The sequence below is a fragment of the Schistocerca piceifrons genome, chromosome 8 (assembly GCF_021461385.2).
Source record: "Schistocerca piceifrons isolate TAMUIC-IGC-003096 chromosome 8, iqSchPice1.1, whole genome shotgun sequence".
NCBI lineage: Eukaryota > Metazoa > Arthropoda > Insecta > Orthoptera > Acrididae > Schistocerca > Schistocerca piceifrons.
Window position 1 is genome coordinate 373,947,757 of NC_060145.1, and position 13,599 is coordinate 373,961,355.

General features: G+C 43.3%; 1 protein-coding gene across 1 annotated transcript in view; it reads left to right on the forward strand.

The window, feature by feature from the left end:
* Positions 1–13,599, forward strand: part of LOC124711690 (fatty acyl-CoA reductase wat-like) — a 247,649-nt gene that overhangs the window by 156,768 nt on the left and 77,282 nt on the right. The window lies entirely within an intron of this gene.

The window sequence follows — 13,599 nt, forward strand, 5'->3', positions numbered from 1 at the left end:
AATGTGCAGTGTTCCTGCACTGCTACAGAGCATGCATTACAAGGTATTCACACAGTTTATCACATAGATTTACCATAAGGAATGAAACAAGAACTGTAATACACTTTACATCACAGAGGCTCACTCTGGCTTGACGAAAACATCCGAACATTGACCAAAAGTTGCACAAATAATTGTGTTTGAAAGGAAAAGAAACGAGGTATGAAGCATTCATAAATTCGTCGAATGTAGTGAGGTGGTTTAATTTCGTCCCAGTCTACAAAATTAATTTCGGGCCATACTCAGGTCTTGCCGATTGATGTAATATAATACCCGCCTACTAATCAGGGCGTCTGTCTCCGTTGCTTTTGAGCGTGAATGGAAATTGTAGAAATTTTCTGTGGAGCAACATTTAATAATAAAGCGTTTTAAATCATCAAAAGCGATGAGCGGGAGCAGGCGCTTTCGATAAAGAACGGGGGAGTGCAGCGCCGCTGCTGTCGCCACGGCCGCTGCCGGTAGCCAGCAAATGGATCCCGGAGCTTTGCCGCATACGGCGTCCAGAGGAGGACACTCTGCAGGAAATCTGCCGCAAAATCGTTACTGGATAAAATTTTGATATCGGTGTGTCTGAAAGCGAAATAGATTGAATCTGCGCTAGCATTACATTCACGTCTTCAGCATTCAGACAGAAGAGGCTATAAATGTATTTTATGGCAGCTGCTCTCGATCCACTGACATTACGAACAAAAACAACGGACGCTACCGCTAGACCACAGGCGTAACCAGCCTAGGGTTTCTCTATCATGGGACAAGTTTTCCTCCAGGAAGTGCCGCAGTCTACAGTGTTGCCAGATTGTGCAGGTAACCGGACTTAGAGAATTAGCGAGTTGGCCAATTTTTTTGGCCCACGTCGCGATCGGCGCGGACTTAGCCTCTGAAGCGGCCGGGCGCCGGTCGAGTTTTATGTCAAAGAGTGTACATATTGTGTATTACCTGTCTTTCCCTATGGCTTACCACTATTTTTCTTAGGATTCCGAACAACTTGCAACATTTTACATTGTCAAACGCTTTTTCCAGGTCGATAAATCCTATGAACGTATCTTGGTTTTTCTTTAGTCTTGCTTCCATTATCAGCCTGTCTGGTGCCTTTACCTTTCCTGAAGCCAAAGTGATCGTCATGTAACACGTCCTCAGTTTTCTTTTCCATTCTTCTGTATATTGTTCTTGTCAGCAACTTGGATGCATGGGCTGTTAAACTTATTTTGCGATAATTCTCGCACTTGTGGGCTCTTGCAGTCTTCGGAATTGTGTGGATGATATTTTTCCGGAAGTCAGATGGCACGTCACCAACTCATACATTCTACATATCAACGTGAATAGTCGTTTTGTGGCCACTTCTCGCAGTGATTTTTAGGAATTATGATAAAATGTTATCTATCTCTTCTGCCTTATTTGATCTCAAGTCCTCCAGAGCTCTCTTAAATTCTGATCCTAATACTGGATCTTATATCTCTCCTAAATCCATTCCTGTTTCTTCTTCTCTCACATCACACAAATCTTCCCCCTCCTAGAGCCCTTCAAAGTTCTCTTTCCAACTATCTGCTCTCCACATTTAATAGTGGAATTCCCATTGCATTGTTAATGTTACCAGCCTTGCTTTTAACTTCACCAAAGGTCGTTTTTATTGTCCTATATGGAGCGTCAGTCCTTCCGGCAATCATTTCTTTATCGATTTCTTCTCATTTTTCATGCAGCCATTTCGTCTTATCTTCCCTGCACTTCCTATTTATTTCATTCCTCAGCGACTTGTATTTTTGTATTCCTAAATTTCGCTGAACATTTTTGTACTTCCTTTTTTCATGGATCAACTAAATATTTCTTCTGTACCCATGGTTTCTTCGCAGTTACCTTCTTTGTACCTATGTTTTCCTTTCCAACTTCTATGATTACCATTTTTAGAGGCGTCCATTCCTCTTCAACTATACTGCCTACTGAGCTATGGCTCTGAGCACTATGGGACTTAACATCTATGGTCATCAGTCCCCTAGAACTTAGAACTACTTAAACCTAACTAACCTAAGGACATCACACTCATCCGTGCCCGAGGCAGGATTCGAACCTGCGACCGTAGCGGTCACGCGGTTGCAGACTAAAGCGCCTAGAACCGCACGGCCACACCGGCCGGCTACTGAGCTATTCCTCATTGCTGTATCTACAGCCTTAAAGAACTTCAAGCGTGTCTTGTCATTCCTTAGTACTTCCGTATCTCCCTTCTTTGCATATTGATTCATCCTGATTAATCTCTTAAACTTCAATCCACTCTCTATAACTACTAAATTGTGATCTGAGTCTATATCTGCTCCTGGGTACGCCTTGCAATCCAGTATCTGATATCGGAATCTCTGTCTGACAAGGATGTAATCTAACTGAAATCTTCCCGTATCACCTAGCCTTTTGCAAGTATACCTCCTCCTCTTTGTGGTTCTTGAACAGACTATTTGCTATTACGAGCTGAAGTTTGTTACAACACTCAATTAGTCTTTCTCGTCTCTCATTCTTTGTCCCAAGCCCATATTCACCAGTACCCTTTTCTTCTGCTACTCCCCTACAACTGCTTTCCAGTGCTTCGTGACTATTAGATTTTCATCTTCTTTTTCGTATTGCATTACCTTTTCAATATCCTCTTGTGACAGCCAGAGCGAGAGCACCAGCAGCAGCGAGTACTGTTTGTATAAAGCGTTTATTTTGCATTTTGTTTACGACCTTCCACTAAGGAAGGGATTCTATTTGTGTTTATCTGCTCTGCATAGTAACTAACAGTTCTTGATAAAACTTTACGTAGTTTTCGTGTTAGATTTCTTAGTGTTTTCTTGATCGTTTAGAACAGAAAGCGCCCTAAAACCGTCTTTTGTTTGTTTCGCGGCCGTTAGCCACTAGTCACTTGAATCAGCAGTTGTCTTGTGACAGCCAGAGCGAGAGCACCAGCAGCAGCGAGTACTGTTTGTATAAAGCGTTTTTGTGCTTATTTGCTGCGCTTAGCTTTTAAATAGTTTTTCTGGGAAAACCTAGCGTAGTTTTCGCGTCTCGTATTTCAGTGAGTGTTTCTTGATTATCAGAGTAGCTCATCAGAAGATTATCTTGGGAATTTGTCACCGTATAGAGTAGGGTAAACATAGTCATGTGTAGGGACTGTGGTTGTTGTGAGCGGACTCAAGGAGAATTGGCCACTCTTCGGGGGCAGGTGGAGGCTTTGTCTGTTAGGCTCATCGAGCTCGAGGCGCAGGCGTCGGCTCGTAGTGGCGTTGGGGCAACTGTGGTGAGACCTATGCCTACTTCGGTGGCCTTGGAATCACATGGAACCCCTGATGTCGCTGCGTCTTCCGGCAGTGAGCATCTTACCGGTCAGCCATCACTCCAGGGTGAATGGCGGACAGTGGTGGGCTCGCGCGTGCCTGGCCGAAAGGCGAAGGTGGGATCTGGCCGCGTGGCAACTGCCTTACCCCTTTCCAACAGGTACGGGGTGCTTCCTAGTGGTGATGACATCGTTTCCGAGCCACCACAGGATGCCTCGCCTGTTGGGCCAGTGGCCGATTCTCCGGCAAGGTCCCGACAGTCACAGAGGGCGGGCCTATTAGTTATAGGGAGCTCCAACGTTAGGCGGGTTATGGAGCCCCTCAGGAAAATAGCGGGTAGGTCGGGGAAGAATACCAGTGTGCACTCGGTGTGCTTGCCGGGGGGTCTCGTCCGTAATGTGGAGGAGGCCCTTCCGGCAGCTATTGAACGCACTGGGTGTGACCGGCTGCAGATAGTAGCACATGTCGGAACGAATGACGCCTGCCGCTTGGGTTCTGAGGCCATCCTTGGTTCCTTCCGGCGGCTGGCTGATTTGGTGAAGACAACCAGCATCGCATGCGGAGTGCAAGCTGAGCTTAATATCTGCAGCATAGTGCCCAGAGTCGATCGCGGTCCTCTGGTTTGGAGCCGTGTGGAGGGTCTAAACCAGAGGCTCAGACGACTCTGCGACTATAATGGTTGCAAATTCATCGACCTCCGTTATTGGGTGGAGAACTGTAGGGCCCCCCTAAACAGGTCAGGCGTGCACTACACACCGGAAGCAGCTACTAGGATAGCAACGTGTGGCGTGCACACGGGGGTTTTTTAGGTTAGAGGGACCCCCCCCCCCCCTTGGGCGAAACGATAAAATACCTGACGGCTTACCAGAGAGGACATTATCATCGTTGACAAAGAACGTCCGTCCTCAGAGACCAAAAACAGGAAAAGTTAACGTAATATTGGTAAACTGCAGGAGTATCCAGGGCAAGGTTCCTGAATTAGTATCTCTTATTGAAGGAAATAGTGCGCATATAGTATTAGGAACGGAAAGTTGGTTAAAACCGGAAGTGAACAGTAACGAAATCCTAGACACAGAATGGAATATATACCGCAAGGATAGGATAAACGCCAATGGTGGAGGAGTATTTATAGCAGTAAAGAATTCAATAATATCCAGTGAAGTTATTAGCGAATGCGAATGTGAAATAATCTGGGTTAAGCTAAGTATCAAAGGTGGGTCAGATATGATAGTCGAATGCTTCTATAGACCACCTGCATCAGCAACCGTAGTAGTTTAGCGCCTCAGAGAGAACCTGCAGAACGTCGTGAAGAAGTTTCGTGATCATACTATTGTAATAGGGGGAGACTTCAATCTACCAGGTATAGAATGGGATAGTCACACAATCAGAACTGGAGCCAGGGACAGAGACTCTTGTGACATTATCCTGACTGCCTTGTCCGAGAATTACTTCGAGCAGATAGTTAGAGAACCAACTCGTGAAGCTAACGTTTTAGACCTCATAGCAACAAATAGACCGGAACTTTTCGACCCCGTGAATGTAGAAGAGGGTATCAGTGATCATAAGTCAGTGGTTGCATCAATGACTACAAGTGTAATAAGAAATGCCAAGAAAGGAAGGAAAATATATTTGCTTAACAAGAGTGATAGGGCACAAATCGCAGAATATCTGAGTGACCACCATCAAACGTTCATTTCTGAGGAAGAGGATGTGGAACAAAAATGGAAAAAATTCAGAAACATCGTCCAGTACGCCTTAGATAAGTTCGTACCGACTAAGGTCCAAAGCGAGGGGAAAGATCCACCGTGGTATAACAATCATGTACGAAAGGTACTACGGAAACAAAGAAAGCTTCATCATAGGTTTAAGAGTAGTCGAATCATAGCTGATAAGGAAAAGCTGAACGAAGCGAAAAAGAGCGTAAAGAGAGCAATGAGAGAAGCATTCAACGAATTCGAACATAAAACATTGGCAAACAATCTAAACAAGAACCCTAAAAAGTTTTGGTCATATGTAAAATCGGTAAGCGGATCTAAATCCCCTATTCAGTCACTCGTTGACCACGATGGCACCGAAACAGAGGACGACCGAAGAAAGGCAGAAATACTGAATTCAGTGTTCCGAAACTGTTTCACTGCGGAAAATCGTAACACGGTCCCTGACTTCAGCCGTCGCACGGACGCCAAAATGGAAAATATTGAAATAAACGATATCGGAATTGAAAAACAACTGCTATCACTTAGTAGCGGAAAAGCATCCGGACCAGACGAGATACCCTTAAGATTCTACAGTGATTATGCTAAAGAACTTGCCCCCTTTCTATCAGCAATTTATCGTAGATCGCTGGAAGAACGTAAAGCACCTAGCGACTGGAAGAAAGCGCAGGTCGTTCCCATTTTCAAGAAGGGTCATAAATCAGATGCGAATAATTATAGGCCTATTTCGCTTACGTCAATCTGTTGTAGAATAATGGAACATGTTTTGTGTTCTCGTATTATGACGTTCTTAGATAATACAAATCTCCTTCATCATAACCAACATGGATTCCGCAAACAGAGATCATGTGAAACTCAGCTCGCCCTATTTGCCCAAGAAATTCACAGTGCCGTAGACACTGGCGAGCAGATTGATGCCGTATTCCTGGACTTCAGGAAGGCATTTGATACGGTTCCGCACTTACGTTTAGTGAAAAAAATACGAGCTTATGGAATATCGGACCAGGTTTGTGATTGGATTCAGGATTTCCTAGAAGAAAGAACACAACATGTCATTCTTAACGGTTCAAAATCTGCAGATGTAGAGGTAATTTCGGGAGTACCGCAAGGAAGCGTGATAGGACCTTTATTGTTTACAATATACATAAATGACTTAGTTGACAACATCGGTAGCTCCGTGAGGCTATTTGCAGATGACACGGTTGTCTACAAGAAAGTAGCAACATCAGAAGACTCGTACGTACTCTAGGAAGACCTGCAGAGGATTAATGCATGGTGCGACAGCTGGCACCTTTCCCTAAACGTAGATAAATGTAATATAATGCGCATACATAGGGGCAGAAATCCATTCCAGTACGATTATGCCATAGGTGGTAAATCATTGGAAGCGGTAACGACCGTAAAATACTTAGGAGTTACTAACCGGAGCGATCTGAAGTGGAATGATCACATAAAACAAATAGTGGGAAAAGCAGGCGCCAGGTTGAGATTCATAGGAAGAATTCTAAGAAAATGTGACTCATCGACGAAAGAAGTAGCTTACAAAACGCTTGTTCGTCCGATTCTTGAGTATTGCTCATCAGTATGGGACCCTTACCAGGTTGGATTAATAGAAGAGATAGACATGATCCAGCGAAAAGCAGCGCGATTCGTCATGGGGACATTTAGTCAGCGCGAGAGCGTTACGGAGATGCTGAACAAGCTCCAGTGGCGGACACTTCAAGAAAGGCGTTACGCAATACGGAGAGGTTTATTATCGAAATTACGAGAGAGCACATTCCGGGAAGAGATGGGCAACATATTACTACCGCCCACATATATCTCGCGTAATGATCACAACGAAAAGATCCGAGAAATTAGAGCAAATACGGAGACTTACAAGCAGTCGTTCTTCCCACGCACAATTCGTGAATGGAACAGGGAAGGGGGGATCAGATAGTGGTACAATAAGTACCCTCCGCCACACACCGTAAGGTGGCTCGCGGAGTATAGATGTAGATGTAGATATACTTTGTCTCTTCATCTTCAGCTTGCGACGTCGCCGTGTATACACGTACTGTCGTTGTCGGCGCTGGTTTGGTGTCGATTCTGATAAGGGAACCCTGTCCCTATTACTGAACTGTCCACAATAACTCACTTTCTCCCTTACCTTCCTATTCATAAAGAATTCTACTCCCGTTATACCATTTTCTGCTGCTGTTGATATCACTCTATACTCAATCGATCAGAACTCCTTGTCTTATTTCTATTTCACTTCACTGACCACTACTATATGTAGGTTGAACCCTTGCATTTCCAGTTTGAGATTATCTAGCTTCTCTACCGCGTTCAAGATTCTGACATTCCATGCCCCGACTCGTAGGACGTTATCTTTTGGTTGGTTATTCAAACCTTTTTCTCAGGGTCACTTCCCCGTCGGCAGTCCCCTCCCGGAGATCCAAATGGGGGATTTTTCCGGATTCTTTTGCCAATGGAGAGATCATCATGACACTTTTTCAGTTACAGGCCTCATGTCCTGTGGATACACATTATGAGTTTTTAATGCAGTGGTTTCCATTGCCTTCTGCTTCCTCATGCCGTTGACCGTTGCTGATTCTTCCCCTTTTAGTAGCAGTTTCCCACCTCAAGAACAAGAGAGTCCTCTGGACCTCTGTCTGCTCCTCCGTCGTCTTTGACAAGGCCGTTGGTAGAATGAGGGTAACTTCTTATGTCGGAAGTCTTCGTCCGCCAATGCTGATTATTAATTAAATTTAAGCTGTAGCGGGTTTCGAGCCCGGGAGCGTGGTCGTTTTCATCACTAATGAAAGACACTAGCCCCATTCTTTTTGTTTTCGATATTGTTCGTTGCATTTGTTCAGTGCGGATGTCCCATGACAGCCGTTCAAGTTCAGTGTTCAGCCGTTGACTAAGTTTTTTATTACAGAGGGCAGATAACCCTCTGACCGAACACGCTGAGCTACCGTGCCGGCTTGATCGTTGCTGATTCTTCTCCTTACCCCTAGACGAAACGTGCAATACATGTATAATTTTGCTATCAACGTTTCTGCTTGCTAACAGTGTTTCACTGCCATATATTTCACATCTATTTACATATTGTATATGTTAATAAGTACATTGACATATGCGTCCAAAGGTGTTTATCACAGTAACATGTAAAAATTTGAAGGAAATCAGTGAAGCTCTTTTCCAGATTTGTGGTAACGATGCGGGAAACATCGTTCTATACAGGATGAGTCACTAACTATTGCCGCCTAGAATAACTCCGAAAAGTATGATAGTAGCTGAAAAGTTTGTGGACAAATGTTGCATGGGACAACGGGGGCCATAATATGATGTTGGTTTCTTGTTACAAGGTGGGGTCGCGTCACAGATATGAAGGTCAACTGTGTTTTTTTTTTCTTTTTTGTTTAATGGGGTGCTGTAGCTTGGTATTTATTTTCTGATAGTAGCTATCAAGGCGAATGAAATAATTTCTAACAGTAAGGTCTTTGAAGGTCAACGAAGGTCAAAAAGGTAGCATGAACGTCCATTTACAGAAGGTGTTCGAAGTGATGATCATTGGTATCAATGTAGTGCTGCAATCTTCTTATCATGGATTGAGTGGTATTCCTTAACACTTCGGCACAAATCGAAGCACATGCTCCGACAAGTCTCTCTCGTATATCGTCCAAATTGTAAATATTCGCCGAATACTGCGTATCCCTCTAACGTGCCATTGACATGTAAACACCATTCGATAGTTTCGCAATACAACACTAATAGGAACGGTAAGACTAGTATCGTCGGATCAAGCGAATGTGAATGATGTATTCCTTCGAAGAACAAGTCGATATGCTTCTCATTTATTGAGAATGCTAACAAAATTCAGTGAGAGCTAGGGACTTATACACTGAAAGATATCCTCAACGTACTCACCCTAGACATCGTACATTTAAATATGTGTATGATAAATTGAGAACAACTGGATCTTTAACGCATTGGGAACATATCCGGAAAAGGAAAGTTACTAATGAGGAAACGGAAATTGGTACCCTTGCCACTGTGGTTCGAGATCCTTATGTTAGTTCGCGTCAAATCACAAGGGAATCTGGCATGAGCCAGAGTAGTGTTGTTCGTGTTCTGCATAGCCATAAATATCATTCTTACCATATCAGTCTCCACGAAGAATTAACTGGTACGGATTGTATGCATCGCGTTGAATTCTGCCGATGGGCTCAACTTCAGATTCAGAGGGATGACACATTTATTAATTTGCTTTTATTTACTGACGAGGCTCCATTCACGAACCATGGAGATCTTAATTTGCATAACTTGCGTTATTGGGCAGCTGAAAATCCATGTTGGCTGCGGCAAGTTGCACACCAAAAACCGTGGTCGGTGAATGTATGGTGTGGGATTCTAGAGGAGAGAATTATAGGACCCCATTTTAACGAAGGAATTCTTAATGGAAGGAAGTACACCACATTCCTGCAAGAAACATTAGATCTGTTATTGGAAAAAATTTTTTGGAAATTTGTGGTAAGGCCTTATGGTACCAAACTGCTGAGGTCATCGGTCCCTAAACCTACACACTACTAACTTAAACTAACTTCCGCTATGCACACCACACACACCAGTGCCTGAGGGAGGACTCGAACCTCCGACGGGAGGAGCCGTGTGGACGGTGACAAGATTGCTAAGACAGCTCGGCTACCCCGCGCGGCTGTTATTGGAAGAAATGCCTTTAGGAGCAAGGAACAGAATGTGGTATCAGCACGTTGAGTGTCCGGCACATTTTCTGCTGATGGCTAGAAATGAGTTGCAGAGACAATTCTCAGATCGTTGGATTGGACTCGGAGTAGATGTGTCGTGGCCGGCTCGTCTGCCAGACGACTCTGGATTTTTTCTTGTGGGGATTCGCAAAAGACATTGTTTATAAAGACATTCCAACTACACCCGAAGATATGAGAGAGAGAAACTCCTATCATACTTTTGCAGTTATTATTGATGGCAATAGTGGTAGTGTGTACAGCAATCTGAACCACCACCTCTGAACGTCTCACTGTATGGTGCTGCAACATGCAATGTGCGGTTTTCATGAACAATAAAAAGGGCAGAAATGATGTTTATGTTGATTTCTATTCAAATCTTCTGTATAGGTTCCGGAACTCTCGGAATCGAGGTGATAATAGCTTTTTTTGATGTGTGTCCATTAATCTATGGATCGGCACCTTAAGTTGTTGAAATTATATCTTTGCCTTGTCATCATGTTTATCTCTGCATTACCATCTTTGGGAATCAGTAATGTATTTGAAAATGGGCTTATAACCAGAAACCTAGGTTGTGCAATAACATTACTAATTAAATTGTGGAACAAGGCCAAAAACAGTTTTGTTTAGTTAATTTACAATGTTTCACCAAGAACCCACAGTTGATTCTGTTAATAAGTACTGTTTTGTTTGTGGTCTATGTTGTTGAGAAATGAGCAATATAAAAGCAGGTCCCATGTAGTCGACTGCACTGCCATTTAAATGCGGCGCGTTCGCTGTTTTCCTCTCTTCCCTGTATCGACCGGCCAAGCGCAACAGGCACAAACTGACATACGGGACCTGTACGACACAATACATGCGTGTTTGCATGCCTACATTCAATATTCTGACGGTTATACTCGTTACTGACGTACCAACATTTCACATATGCAAAGGCTTTCCACGCATTTATATTAACCTGTGACCTTGCTAGGTTAATAATTCATGTATGTTTCCTAGACAAATGTATTCCCGAAATTTATATTACTTATTTCTTGGTGTTGGGATGTTATTTTGGTCAGCGTATATGTTTCGAATAACACCAACAGATTGTTGAGCTTGTCGTCATCTCACTGACCGCTCGCTAAATAATATTGTCACATGCTTTCACTTCATGCGACAACATATGCAAATATACGAGTATATGGATATTTACTGCAAATATTGATATCCACATTATGGATTTCTAAGGGCTCTTTCTTCGATGTTTTGTAACATATGTCCATTGGTCCCATCGACACATATTCTAACCTTAAAAACTGGAAATCATGAAACGCTATCACTTGCTCTCCGCAACCTACACCATTCCAACCCCACCCACTACGCTTTGTAAAATTTTGAACGCAAGCTGCAGAATATTGTTAACACATTCAGTCAGTGGTTACGGATTGATTTTTGTTTCTCTGACTACCGGACATTATCATTGGTGGTGGAGGCTGGCAGTGGGACCCTAGCCGGTCGTGGTGGCCGATCGGTTCTAGGCGCTTCAGTCTGGAACCGCTGGGACCCTAGCCGGTCGTGGTGGCCGATCGGTTCTAGGCGCTTCAGTCTGGAACCGCGCGACCGCTATGTCGCAGGTTCGAATCCTGCCTCGGGCATGACTGTGTGTGATGTCCTTAGGTTAGTTAGGTTTAAGTAGTTCTAAGTTCTAGGGGACTGATGACCACAGATGTTAAGTCCCATAGTACTCAGAGCCATTTGAACCATTTGGTGGGACCCTATTTTCTGGTTCGGCTTAGTGTCGCCTCATTCTAGTAATTTCAGTTAGCTACTAATTTCCATCCTAACGCCCCAGAATGTTTAAACTGTTGTTGTTCAAAAAATTTAACGATTAGGCTAAATCAGAAACTATTGAGAGATTTCGTGCACTTTTCAGGATAGGACCATTGGGGAAAAGTGGGGGAGTCAAACAATAGTGCCATGCCTTTAGATCTAACGACGATTTGACAGTACGAAGCCTGAGACAACAACAGGAGACAGTGACAGTGAATGGGAGCGAAGGGAGTGAGTGACTATGCAAAAAAAAATTCCAAGCGCGCTCCCTCCGGAACGATACATTGGATATAAAACATAATTCGGATCAGAATTATAGGGCATTTATTAATTTATGTCCGAATGATTTTACACGAAAAACGAATCGATGTGAATCTACAAGTACGAAAACGGAAGAAAACTCTATTTTTTAAGCCTTAGCAATTTTTTTAATATCTTTGGGTAAACTTCGAGGTGGCAAAGTTGAAATTTGTAACCCTCGAAGAAACGCAACGCACCGATTGACAGATTTTTTGAGAACACAGCAATTGCCATAACCCGATTTGCCAGAAACTTCACTCAGTGGAAGAGGGTTCAAAATAAGAGAACACGTGTCTCAGTTTATCGTAAATACTTGACTGTTCCTGGAAAAAGGACAGACTTTTCGAGGTATTTCTCTGGTAGTCTGTGCCATTTAGGACACGGCATTCTGAGACACGGTAGCACAATGATTAGCACACTTAACCTTTCGCCCTGTGTTCGAAACCCGCTTATCACTTTCGTTTTTCATTTATATACCCATTTCCGTAAAAGATTACTACACGAACGTTTCTCAGTGGATATTGATATAACGTTGTCCTTCTTTCTGTACTAATTGTATGTCACAAGAATGATTTTTTTTTAAAAAAATGAGAAAACTATTTGAAATTATTTCCGGTGAATTTGCTGCGGTGTATCTTGATTCATAATGAACTACAAGTGCCAGTTTTCGGAAAAGTGGTCCGTTGTGCATCGTCTGCAACGAAAATATGCCAACACTTGGAATATTCACCAGTGTTAACGACGTTTTTTTCCTGCGTGAGATTCATACGAAGAAATGTCACTGTGGCAAAGCTGCCTTCGTGCGATGGTCATGTTGTTCGCCATATATGTATTTCAAACGTTTCTACGATCGGTCTTCCTGAAGAATAAAAATATCAACGAAATGTAATAATTAATATAAGAAAAGATGTGAGAAGGCAATATAATAATATTAGAATTTAATAAGATTGTAACTCCTCAACGTACATCACACACACACACACACACACACACACACACACCCACGTCTGTGCGACTGACTGTGAAATCTAATTATAATTTTACAATTAATATAACGCCCTCGTATCCCACTATTTTATAAGAAACACTCGTTTAGTAACCTTCTACGGACTTGGGTAGATAAATGAAAACAATAAAAATAAAATAAAAGCAATAAGCGGGTTTCGAACACTGGCCGCAAAGTAAATAAGCTGTGACGCTAACCACTGAGCTTCCATTCCGCCTGCTGATATCGTGCGGTAAGCGATACCTAAATTACGTCGAAAATACCTTGAAAACTTGGACTGTCTTTTTTTCAGAAGCGGTCGAGTATCTGCGGATATTCCAAGACTCGTATTCGTTTATTTTGACTCCTCTTCCACTGAGCAAAGTTCCCGGGAAATTGGGTAATGGCACTTGTCGTGGTGTCCTTTTGAGTCTCGTTCCTGCTCGCTATTTTGGCTATTAAGGCTGTGGAAGAACATGTTATAGGCACGGCCTGAACGTGCGCGGGGTGAGGCAGTGGTTGTTTTCCGGTTGTTTCCGCAGCCGCACGGGATTAGCCGAGCGGTCTGAGGCGCTGTAGTCATGGACTGTGCGGCTGATCCCGGCGGAAGTTCGAGTCCTCCCTCGGGCACGGGTGTGTGTGTGTTTGTCCTTAGGATAGTTTAGGTTAAGTAGTGTGTAAGCTTACGGACTGATGATCTTAGC